Here is a 12,659-nt window from a genome sequence, read left to right on the forward strand (position 1 = left end):
AATGCGCACAATCTCGACCCTGTTGCAAAGCAAGTAAAACTGAGTTTTAGTTTTTCCAATTTCCACAGCTGATTTCCCGCCCTTGTGAAGGTTGTTTCTGTGCCCCTGGCCCCTACGATTTACCCTTTCTATGCACCTCTGTGTGGGTGACCAGCTTCCTCTGTGGCAATACAAGAAGTTCCCTGAGAGCAGGAATTATCTTTATTTATTTTTGTTTTTCTATCCCTTTTAGTGCCCAGCTCGGCCCTTGGAATGAGGTAGGGCTTAATCAGGGCTTGTTGAATTGAATTATTGAGTAGGCAGGCTTGCACTGGGAAATAAACAAACAGAAACCCAAGCCCCGATGATTCAGTACTGTTCAACCTGCCCCTTGCAGACCTGCTCCCCACGTCCTTCAGATGGGTGGGGAGGGGGGCTCACAGACGGGGGAGGCTGGGCCAGGCACTGCGCTTTGCACACGTCGCCTCGCTGCCCCCCACCCCCTCCCGCCATGCCTACCCCCCGGCGAGGGTGATGCTGTCACTGTCTTGTCACAGGGGAGGAAACAGGTCTGAGAGTTCCTGGTTTGCCCACGAGGAGGTAGAGAGCTGGGATCGGGCTCACAGCCTGTTCTCCTCCCTGTGTGCTTTCCCTGCCGACTGTCTGGGTCAGTCACATGAGACCTCTTCTCCTCCCCGCTCCCCTCTGGGCTTCTGGAAGGATGCTGCAGCCCCCTGACCTCTCCGCCCAGTTGAAACAGTGGCTATGGAAACGACTACTGCTATGACCTCTCTGGTTGCATGTATCTCCTTATTGGTCCCAAATTTCCAAAAGGTTGCGATGTGGAGATCTGACCTAGAGTCTCCCAGCCATCAAGGCCTCGTTTAATGGAATGCTTTGGGTTACAGGAGGGAGTTTTGTCTCTTTGGTCTTCCTTCGATGTGGAGCTCCAGGAACGTAGTACGTACCCCAGTCCTGTTTGCTGAAAGGATGAAGGAAGGAATGCTTGATTAGGTGATTGAACTGTCCTGGCTTAGATCATTTCTCAGCTCTCCATTCTTTGGACAGTGAAGAGCCGGCCTGGGAAGGCCTGATCGCAAAGCAACCCTAAAGACCCTTCCCCCCCAAAATAAAGGAAAAAGCCTAGCTGCCCTTCCTTCCCACTCACACACTTACATTCCCCAGGAGCAAATGGTTACCCTCTGGTCTAACCCCTTGCTGCTCGAAGTGTGCTCTGTGGACCAGCTGCCTTGGTACCACCCGGGAGCCTGTTAGAATTGCAGGATCTTCCCCTACGTGGGACAGGACTCCCAGGATGAGCCAGAACCGGGCATCCTGGCGCTGAGAAAGCCTTCTTGACCGAAAGGCGGAAGAGAGAAATGAGACAAAATAAAGTGTCAATGGCTGAAAGATTTCAAACAGAGTTGAGAGGTTATCCTGGAGGTTATTCTTATGCATTATATAGACAATCCTTTTTAGTTTGCGGTGTATTGGAGCGGCTGGAGGGAAGTACCTGAAACCGTTGAGCTGTGTTCCAATAGCCTTTATTCTTATAGACAATTGTATAACTATATAGCATTTACAATGTGACTGTGAGTTTGTGAAAACTTTGTGTCTGATGCTCCATTTATCCACGGTATTGACTACTGAGTAAAAAAAAATACAAGCAAAAAATAAATAAATAATAGGCGGGGATAAGGGATAAAAAAAATTGTGTAGATTCCAATACTAGTGGTCAGTGAGAGGGAGGGGTAAGGGGTATGCGATGTAAATTATTTTTTTCTTTTTTCTTTGTATTTCTTTTTCTGGTGTGATGCAAATGTTCTAAATGACCATGATGAATGCACAGCTATATGATGATATTAGGAGCCATTGATTTTGTACTTTGGAGGGATTGTATGTGCATGTAAATATCTCAATAAAAATATTTTAAAAAAAGAAAAAAAAATGCAGGATCTTGGGCTCCAACTCAGAGCTACTGAATCAGAACATGCATTTAGCAAGATCTTCAGGGCGTGTGTGTATAGTTAATGGCTGAGATGTGCTGGACTAGATGACAAGGCTGATGGAATCTTGTCTATTCCTTTAAAAGGGTGATCAGGGACGGGCCACGGTGGCTCAGCAGGCAAGAATGTTCGCCTGCCATGCCAGGGGACCCAGGTTCGATTCCCGGTGCCTGTCCATGTTAAAAAAAAAAAAGAGGGTGATCAGTTTTCATCCACATCAGGAGAAAGGTACTGGAGGGAGTTTTAAGGCAAGGAGCTCAGGAATAGAGAGAAGAAACATCTGGGAAAGAGGCTAAAAGCAGTTTTTATTATCATACCTATTCTTATTATCGCTAATCACATTTGTGTGTGTGCCGAACACTTGGCAGTCATTATCCCATTTTATCCTCCCAACAGCACTACAAGGAAAGTGTCACCATTAGTCTCATCTCAGGGATGAGAAAATTCAGGCTGAAGTTGATGAAGCATTTTGCCAAGATCACATGGCAAGATTGGAGTTCTGACTCCAACTCTGACTTCCTTTTGTTCAATGACCTTGGTCAAACCACTTTGATCTCCAGGCCAGGCTGTTCTCTGCCTTCAGACTAGAGAAAACAAGGCCCAGAGCCTCCCAGGGAGAGACAAGGAGAGGAATAGCAAATATACAAGCCTGCAAGGTCCTTTGGAACTGAGATGTCCTATCTCCAAGGTGGTAGAATTATCTAACTGATAAACATGGACGCAATGTCAAGATGGCAATAAATTGCCTCGCTATCAAGCTAGGCCAATGTGTAGTGTTCAAAAGGAACTAATTAAAGGAATTTTTCTTTAAAGTTTATTTGACCCAGACATTTCTGCATCGGCCTTGGAAGTCAATCCAGTTTTGAAAACTTGGTGTGAAGCTTGAATTATTAACGCATGCATGAAATATGTTATTGCATATTGCCTTAGAACATTTTGGGGATTAGGGAGGATTAAATCTACCTCTTGGGGGTATGACTATGGATGGGAGGGAAGTTAAAGCCAAAGAAGACTGTGAGTGTATGTGTATGCATGTGTGTATATGTGTGTTTCCTTGTAAAACATACATCACAAAACTTGGTGCTCTATTGGAACTCTGGTGATCAGATGACCGAGACAAATTTTAAAGAGAATTTTTCATAGCTAATACATTAAACACGATCCCCACTTCTCTCTCTTTAAACAGCTTTGTTAAATAGCCAGTTAAATAGCATCTCCCTTGCTGCTGTGAATCCATCAGGGAATTGTATTTATATAGGGAATTTCACCTCATGATCTTGTACGGCCTGGAAAATATGAATCCGTTCAGCTTCTTGGCACCCTGATGGGAGCTGTATGAACAGTCCTGGCTTATTTCTACTCTTTTGGTGTTGACAGTGACTCCACAAAAAGCAAACTTGGCAGAACCGGTGTCCCAGCAACTGGCTTCCAAGATAGTAGGCGTGGGGCTGCCCCCAACTCCTGCTTGCCAGGTCATCAGAATCCAAGGGGATGGGTGTGGGAAGAGGGCTGCCACTGCTCCTGCCATCACCCATACTCACCACTTGATTATTTATCAAGTGATATTGGAAAGCTCAATAAGGCAAGAAGCTGGCGTCTAAGTAATGATGGCAAAAATAAGAGTAGCTAATATTTTTGCTTAATACATGACAAGCTCCATGTTGAACACTTGACGCGGGTAGTCCATTAAATCCTTTCAAGCTCTTGAGGTGCTGGTGGCATTACCCCTTCTTATTGGTAAGGACACCAACGCTTAGAGAGGTTAAATGGCTGGTTCAAGTTCTGCTGTTAAGAAGACAGGCTCAAACTCAGACTCATCTAGTTGCAGCTCACACTTACATCCACTCTTGTGATAGATCAGACGACACTACCTTTAGAGCGCTGGCTTTATAGAGGCAGAAAACGGAGCATGAAACATTTCTATGTATATGTACACATACCTATTGAATAAGTACACGTAATAAACGCTTTCAGTGTTGCTCCCTGTTGTTCAGCCCTCAACATTACATGGAAGGTGAAATAATTTTCTTTTTTTTTTTTTTCCACCCTAACATAATCTATACCTAGATAGGTAAAAAGCCAGCATGGCGGCTGTTTTGATGATCCATGGGGTTGCTTCCCTTTCCCAGTCTCAGTCCACTCACACATACCAATGCTCCCTAATTTCATGAATCGATATATTTCTTGCAATCATGCTCTAAGGAGAATCCTGAGAATATAGATCAGGCAGGATTCTTGCAGTCATCAGTTTAGACATGCTTAGCCATGTCAGCAGACAGCTGAAGTAAGGCGTAAAGCAAGGACGTACAGCGGCCTATTTGGCAGTGTGGAAGGAATAGAGGGTGGGGTGGGGTGGGGTGGGCAATTGAGTGGCAAAAGGGGAGGACTAAAGTGCTCTTTCACTGTGGGAAAGTGGTGGGGTGGAGGTGGCAGCCGTGGCCGGCGGTGCAGGCTGTGCACTGCACAACTCCAGGCGATGCTGCTTTAAACCACCACTCTGAGGATGGCAGCCCCGCAGCTGTGCATGGCAAAACCAGCACCGTCAGAGGCAATGGCCGTTTACTAAGCTTTGGTAAGAGTAGAAACGTGTTGTGGGAACATGGAGAAAACATAGGTAAAAGCGGGGCCAGTTTGGGTCAAGGGTGTCAGGGCCTTGTCAGTTCAGTAGAATTTCAGCAGATGGAAAATAGGGAGCGGGAAGGTCCAGGCAGCTCCCTTTTATTCATCTCTGGGTTGCCTTTTGCAATGGTTGCCCCTCCTTTTTCTCCCAGGGCGCCGAGCTTACCTCTGTCCCAACTGTCTTAATTGGTAGGGCTTCCGTAACAAAGCACCACAAACTGGGTGACTTAAAACAACAGAAATTTATTGTCTCATGTTCTGGGGGTTAAAGGTCTGAAATTAAGGTGCCAATAGGGCCATGCTCCCTCTGAAGTCTGCACGGAAGACTGAGCTCCAGGCCTCTCTCCCGGCTTCTGGTGGTGGCTTGCTAGCAATTCTCTGCCTCAGGTGTCACGTGGCATTCTCCCTTTGTCTGTCTGTATCCAAATTTCCTCTTCTTGTATGGACACCAGGCATATTGGATTAAGGCCCATCCTAATCCATATTGATCTCATCTGAACTAACAACATCTTCAAACATCCCGTTTCCAAACACAGTCCCATTCACGGGCCCAGGGGCTGGGACTCGAAGACGCCTATCCGTGGCTCTAACCTTTACCACGTCTTTCTGAATGAGCTCATCCGCAGGTGTGTGGGCTCCCCGAGCCCCCCTCCCTACCCACAATGCACCGCGAGCTCTGCCAAAGCAGGAACTATGCCTTTCACTTTGAAACCCAGGACCTAGCCCTGGCATGAACGCATAGTAGGTCCGGACACGCAGTAGGTGTTGAGTGAACTGAGTAATAGATGCATAAATGAGGGAAGCTGGTGTGATTGTGCTGATAGCAGCGGCAGGGCAGTCCGTTTGCAGCTAAGAGATGCCAAAGGGATGAGAAGGTCAGTGGACCAGAGGGAGGCTGGGCAGAGCTTAGGGACTGCTGCGCCCGGGGAAATGGGAGAGCTGGGGGGCTCGTGTGATGTCAGCCACCCCGTTGGGAGACAGGACTCGGCTCAAACCTGACACACAGACCGGGGCTGGGAGCCAGGTGACGGGCTGCTGCCCTCTGACCCCCAGCCCTCTTCGAAGGCTGGTGATTTGTCCCTTGAGGATCAGGATTCTGCATGTGTCTCTGTCCAGCAGGAGAGAGAAGTGGCTTTTTATCAGATTGGAGAATTAATATGTGAAGCAAAGCCAATGCCTCCGGGCATTCCTAGGCAGTGATGTTTGATGACGGACTGACCGTCAAAACAGATGTCCTCCAGGGGCAAAGGCAGGGTGCTTTCCTGCGGCAGCGTGGGTTTGCTAGGTGTGCCCTCTACCCCGCATTGTGGGAGATCACACTCTCAGACGACGCCTGTCCTGTGGCCTCCACTTGCCATTACCTAAATCCCACTCACCCTAGACTGGGCGCGATGTTGCGGAAATACTGAGAGATGGTGCAGAGTGGAAACGCAGAAGTTTGTAAGCAGACACAGCTTTGTTCATATTGTGGCACGTGACTTAGCCTCTCTGAGCTTCAGTTCCCTCCTCGCCTGTCCAGAAGGTGTGATGAGTCCTTTCCGTAGACTTATTGTGTGGCTTCACTGGGATGCTCTCCACTAGTCAAATGCCTGGCGCATAGTAGGTTCGCAGCAAATCACAGTGGTTATAAATGGTTAAAAGCCTCTCAACTATTCTCACCTGCCTGAGGGACCACTGTCTGCTGTCTGCGATGCCTTTTGTACCCCCAGCCCCATTCATCCTTCCGGGCCTGGCTGCAGGGCTGCCCATGTCAGGAGCCCTGATCCATCTTTCCCAGTGAGGAGCGGTCCCTCCGAAGGCCTAAACATTCCAGTTTCTCTCTTCTGGCCACAATCATCTACTTGGGATCCCCAGAATTACACAGAGGCTGAGAACAGGAGCTCTCAAGTCAGATGACCTGTTCGGTTTCTCTGTGCCTCAGTTTCCTCATTTATAAACCTAGTAGCGTTGTAGGAAGGCCTTAGAACCAAGCTCCCAGTCCAGGCTCAACTCGAGCTGCCCCTCTCGGCAGCAGGTGGCAGAGAGCGCCACGTGCACCCAGAGAGCCCTCCTCTCTGAGACTCAGAGAGCCTGGGTCCTGGGTGGGGCCCCAGGGTAAGCAAGAGGGTAAGTCAGGGGTAGGCTGGGTCTGTCTGAAGTCAGCATGCGGTCTCTTGCCTCCCCTACCTCCCACCCCAAGGTCCACAGAGGGGCGGGAAGCAGACTGGCAGGCCAAGAGGCCAAATTCACCAATTATTCCCCTGTCTAGGACCCCCCTTCCCCACCCCTCGCTTTTCGCACACCCTATAGTCCTCTCCCACCGGAAGGCCCAATTGCGAGCTCAAAGGCCCTGTTGGAGGCCTGGGAACAGCCCCCCCCAGAACTGGCGTTCTGCCTCCTGTCTCCATGAGCACCTCTGGGTGCCCATCCTCCTTCGCCGGCATCATCACTCTCTCCTGTTCTCTCTCCCTGGATGGCTGGAGGCTTTGCCAGAGGCCCGTTCCCCATGGTACAGATGACTCCCTATAATGCACAGCTCCTTGCAGCAAACCAGTGAGTGCTCTGTTCCTGGGGCCCGCGGCGGTGATGGGCTTCATTGCAGCCCTCCTCTCTGCATCCACTGTGGAGGAGGCCACAGTGGGGACGCATCTGAGACCAAGAGGCAGCTCCTCGGCCTGGTGCCCAGGGCTCTCCTAGACCTCCCCTTGCCCAGGCCGCGGGCCTGCCTGCCCTCCCCTGGGTCCTACCTCAGGCTTGCCAGCATCTTCCCTTCCCTGCTGCGTTAATCCTCCAGCCTACAGTCTTAACTCCTCCCACCGGGCTTCCTGGCACGCAGTGGCTGCCTCTCCCAGCTCTCACGCTGCCTCCAGGCTGACTTTGAATGGGTTCCACGTTCCCTGACTGCCCAGCCCCGCCTGCCTGGCCACCTGCCCCACTGATTCCCATGACCCTGCAGTCCCAGATCCTACACTCTGTCCCAGGGCCTTTTGATGCTGTGGACTGGGGCTCTCAGCCTAGAGGCGGGGGTGTCACGGTCCTGGGAACTTCTGGAATTATAGGTCATGTGTCCAGGTGCGAGTGCTTGGAGATGTTCCACTGGGGAAGAACCTGTTTGTACATCCAATCATGCATTTCTTCAGCAGATATGTATCAGGCATTGCACTGGGGACAAAACTGCCAAAGGGACAGAGTCTAGTGAGGGGAGTGGACGTGAGAACAGGCAGCCGCCGTGGAGGGAGCGGTCCCTGCTGGGTCAGGAGCAAGGACAGCATATGCTGAGGGCACGTGTGGCAGACACTGGGCTCAGGAAAGGAATCCTGTAGCCAAGCGGGGCTATGGCAAGGAGTCAGCCAGGTGAATCGAGGAGGGGTGAGTGTGCTGGAAAATGGGACAGCACATGCAGAACTCGAGAGCAGCTCATGGTCCAGAGTGCAGGTATTTTGATCCTGCAGAAGCAAAAACTCCAAAAGGAGAAGAGGTAAGACATGAGACTGGAAAGCAGGCAGGGCCTTGTAAGTCATTTTAAGGAATTTCAACTTTATAGTAAAGGACAGACAATGGGGAGCTGTTCCAGCTACACTGTCTATGCAACAAATTACCCCCGAAACTTAATGGTGTAAAACAATCATTCACTATGGTCACAGGTTCTGGTGTTGGCAGTTGGGTCAGGGCACAGTGGGACTGACTTTTCCCTGTTCCACGATGTCTAAGGCCTCAGCAGGAAAACCCCAAGCCCGGGGACTGGAGCCCATCTGCAGTTGCTGCTGGCTATCGGCTCCTCACGCGGACCGGCGACCTAAAAGACCTGGCAGGGGGACTCGGAGCCTGGACTCGGTCCTCTGTGTGACTGGGAGTCTAAGTGTGTCTGGGACTCCCCTGCTGTAAGTCCTCGTCCGTCCTCAGCCCCTTTCTTCCTATATACTGGCTAGTAGTCACCTCCCATGGGGAGCCCTCCCTGATCTCTCTGAATAGAGCTGACCACTCCCTCCCCAGGTCTGGAGTCATTCGTCTCCTTGCCCATCTCCTCCTGTAGCCTGGTACCTCCTCTAGGGAAGGGATAGCATCTTACTGTGTCTGATCCCCACTGCCTGGTACACAGAAGTGATTTCCACTGACTTAATAAATGTGGACTTGTAAACTGAACATGAGAAGGTTGAATTAGAAATTAAACATGTAAACTAAACACTTCCTGGCAGGACTGGAGTAGCGCTGGCTTTTTGGTTTATTTTTGCCAAATCTGCTTTTTCGATGTTGCGTCCTACCTGTCACCTTTCTAAGCTCGTTTGGGTCAAAAATCTATACTTGTTACCGGGCTTCTTTACTTCTCAAGCGTTTCCACTCCTGTCCCCTTCAAACTGTACTCTACAAGGCAGCCAGAGTGATCTGCACTGAGTCAGATCACGCCCCTCCCCAGCTCGGGACCTCCCAAAGGAAAGTCCGCGCTCCTTACCGCAGTCGATCCTCGGGGGCCCTGCAGTGTCTGGCCTCTGCCTTGTGCTCTAACCTCAGTTCTTACTGACCCTGACCCCCTTATGCCCTCCCAACGCTCCAGCCACCTGGCTTCATTCCTGCCTGAATGCGCGAGACTCCTTCCGGCCTTGGGACCTCGCAATCACTGTCCCCTCTGCCTGGATCCCTTTTCCTCCACCTCATTGCCCGGCTGCTGGTCCTCCTCACTGAGCTCTCAGCTGAAATGCCACTTGCCCAGACTTTCCTGAGCTACTGGTTTCAGTAGCATCCTCACCCCAGTCACTCTGTCTCTACAGAACTCTTAATTTCCTTCATAGCCTTTAGTAGCTGGACTCATCTAGTTTCTGCATGTGTTTACCTTGACCTTGTTAGTCTCCTTCACCAGCATGCAGGCATGTTCAGGGCAGCATCGGGTGTGTGTTGTTCATTGCTTGATGTAGCATTCACACAAGGCCTGGCACATCAATATTTATAGAATAGATGGATGGATGGATGGATGGATGGATGGAGACCCACTGTACAGATGGGAAAAGCTGGACATAAGTAGCCTGCCTGCAGGCTGAGGAGTCTGTGGCTCTGGGTTTCCAACCCTGTTCACCTCTCCCTTCCCACCTACCCTTCCCTGTTGTTCTCTGCTAAACCTGGAGCATCCCTTCTTCTCCTCCACAGCCTGGACCGGGAAGGGCTGACTGTGCTGGAGGACACAGGCAGGAAGCCACAGAGCTGGTCCAAGAAGTGAGAGAGATCCTGGTCCAGGGGGAGAATGAAGCTCCCAGACTTGAGGGTGAGGTGAAGGCAGGCAGTGGTCTCTGCCAGCAGGGCGGCCTCTCCTGGGTTATGGGTGGATCAGGTGCAGAACCGCAGTTTAAGCTCTGTAGACAGCTCCTCGTGCACCGGTGCAGAGGGGCTGGGCCCCGGGAGAAAAGGTGCTCACCGAGGAGTCGTTGGCTGGCCCGCTCGCTCGCTCGCTCCCACCCCGGGATTTATGGTGCTGCCCTTGAGAGGAAGTCTCTGGCTGAGATCTATCGGCCTGCTTATCTGTGCAGAGAGGCCCCTCCCCATGAATCTGAGCAGCTACTGTTGCAGCCATCGTGCAGGAGAGCCGGGAGATGTATGGCCCTCTCTCCTGGCCGGAACTCCTCTGCCCTCATGCCCGACCCAACCGACAACCGCTTAGCCTGGAGAGAAAGGCCTCCACCCTCTTGGTCTCCTGCAGTGACAATGCTTGGCAGCTAAGAAGGACGGTGCTACCCAGTTGTCTCCAGCCCGACTCCTGGGAGGACAGCTGGCAGCCTGGAGCAACCGGACTGAGTGGGCATTAGCTGCCCCTGAGGTGTGTCCACTTCTGTTTGGGCCAAACTCCTTGGCCCGGAGAGAGGACGAGAGCTCATGTGTACTAAGGCCCGTCGAAGAGCCAGTCCCAGGCCTCCTGCTCAGCTCCTTAAGCTCCTCGACAGTCTTGAGAAATGACAGCTATTAGCTCTTTCACAGACATGCACTCCCAGACTCGGCGTGTGAAGAAGGAAACTCTACTTGTTGAGTTCCCACCTGCGCATTACGTTCACAATTTAATTTTTATGTCGGCCCGTAAAAGGACATTGTGACAGCCTTTTGGAGCTTAGGGACCTGAGCCTCAATGTCGGGGTGGGACCAGCTATTTATGGAGCCTCTCCTGGGTCCCAGGCTCTCTGAGTGCGTGTCCTGTGTCCTGTCGCCATCAGTGGTAGGGAGGTGCCGTTGTCCCAATTGGGCTGATGAAAACCTGGGGCTCGGAGAAGTTTGGTGACAGCTGGGGCAAGGTAGAGCTGAAGTCCATCCTGTTTCTGCATCTCATGGGCAGTCTGGTGTGCTGGGAGGCTTCTTAGGGACCACACCGGAATTGTTTTCTGGTTCAACACCAGAGATGAGTTGGGTTTGTGTGTGTGTATGTACGTGTGAGATGGTTTTCATTTTCAAAAGACCACGGACCCAGTGCTGCTTTCCCTTTATGCAGTTGTCACCTCCTGCTGGCCCCTCTTCTCTGCAGAGGCCCTGTCCCCCCAGCCTCCCCACGCCAGGCGTGGAGGGGATTTTCTCAGCTCAAGCTGGCAGGCAGCATCCAGGCCTCTGTGTGATTTCTCTCTCCCCTGGGAGCCTCCCCTTCGCAGTTGGAGTCTGTCAGACTGTCTCCTCCCCTCCTGCAAGGCTGTGCCAGCCCTGAGAGACTTACGGTAAAGGCACTTTGATTGCAGAAGCCTTGGGGGAGTAGAAAGGGGGGGGAGGAGAGAGAGAGAGAGAGAGAGAGAGAGAGAGAGAGAGAGAGAGAGAGAATGAGAGAGAGAGAGAGAATGTGTGTGAGAGATTTACATACAAAGCCAGATGAGAGATTTCTGTTCTGCCTTGCAGTATGTGGAGCCTTATACCTTTTAGGCAGTAGTGACCAAGCAGATAAAGACAGGAGAGGCTCCAATAAGCCTGTGTTTGGGAGAGGTCATTAGGCCACCTGTGTTTAGGAGAGGTCATTAGGCCACTGGGTGGGTCTTCCCTGGCCCAGCTGTCATTCCCCTGCCATTCTCTTGGGTAGAGAACTGAACCCTCCTTTCATTCCTCATCACCCCAGCCACTGCTTCTTCCCAGTGACTTGCTGGAACCAGAGAGCTCCAGAGCGGAAGTGTCCTTAGAGAGCATTGTGTCCACCCTCACTGTTACAGATGGAGAAACTGAGGCCTGGAGCGGGAGCCGCTTGTCAAGTCATGCTGTTTACCAGTGGCAGAGCTGAGATTAGGATCTGGGCAGGGTTATTTCCAAGACAACAGAGGAAGTATGGAGAAGTAGTCAGAGAACAAGCTTTAGAGACAGACAGACCTTGGTTCACATTTGGGCCCATTCCTGGCTTGCTGTGTGACGTAGGGCAAGTGTCTCAACCTCTCTGCTCCTTCATTGGACATGTGGATTAGGATAGCTGTGAGGCTAGTGATGTTTACTGTTGGTATTATCATCACTGTTGTTGGGGAGTCACTCTCCAAGCAGAGCGGAGAGTGAGGGGTGATATTGGGTGGGGGAGAGAGGAAGGTAGAGGCAGAATCCGGAAGGGGTAGGCAGCTTCCTCCCAGATGGACTGACCCTGCTTTCAGGACCTGCTTTAAGGCTCTAGGGAAGGATTAGTAACACTTGTGAACTCCTAGGAGAGTCAGGTACTTGACAGAGATGATCTCATTGACTCTTCTCAATAATCCCATGAGCTGAGTGGAATTTTTCTCATTTTACAGGTGAAATAAGGAAACTAAGGCTCAGAAAGCTTAAACAATGTGCCCCATTATCCAGCAGGTGAGAGGTAGAGCAGGATTTGAGCTATATCTCTTTGGTGCTTTCTTCTCTTCCAGTGATGCCTGAGGCCAGCTTCCTTCCCCGGGGCTCCTGTGCCTCAGGGTGTGCGTGGGGCAGCTGGCTCCCTGAAGAACCTTCAGGGAGGCTGGACCCCACCTGGCCCTGGCCTGCATGGGTCTCCCTCTCCAGGGATCCCTCCAAGGTTCAAAGTCCAGCTTCACCCAAGACAGGACGCCCGTGCCCAGGTTCTGTGGCTGCCACGGCAGCCCAGCTGGGACCCCCTCGTTTCCACGGAGACAG

This window comes from Tamandua tetradactyla, chromosome 6, assembly GCF_023851605.1.
Source record: "Tamandua tetradactyla isolate mTamTet1 chromosome 6, mTamTet1.pri, whole genome shotgun sequence".
In the NCBI taxonomy this organism is placed as follows: domain Eukaryota; kingdom Metazoa; phylum Chordata; class Mammalia; order Pilosa; family Myrmecophagidae; genus Tamandua; species Tamandua tetradactyla.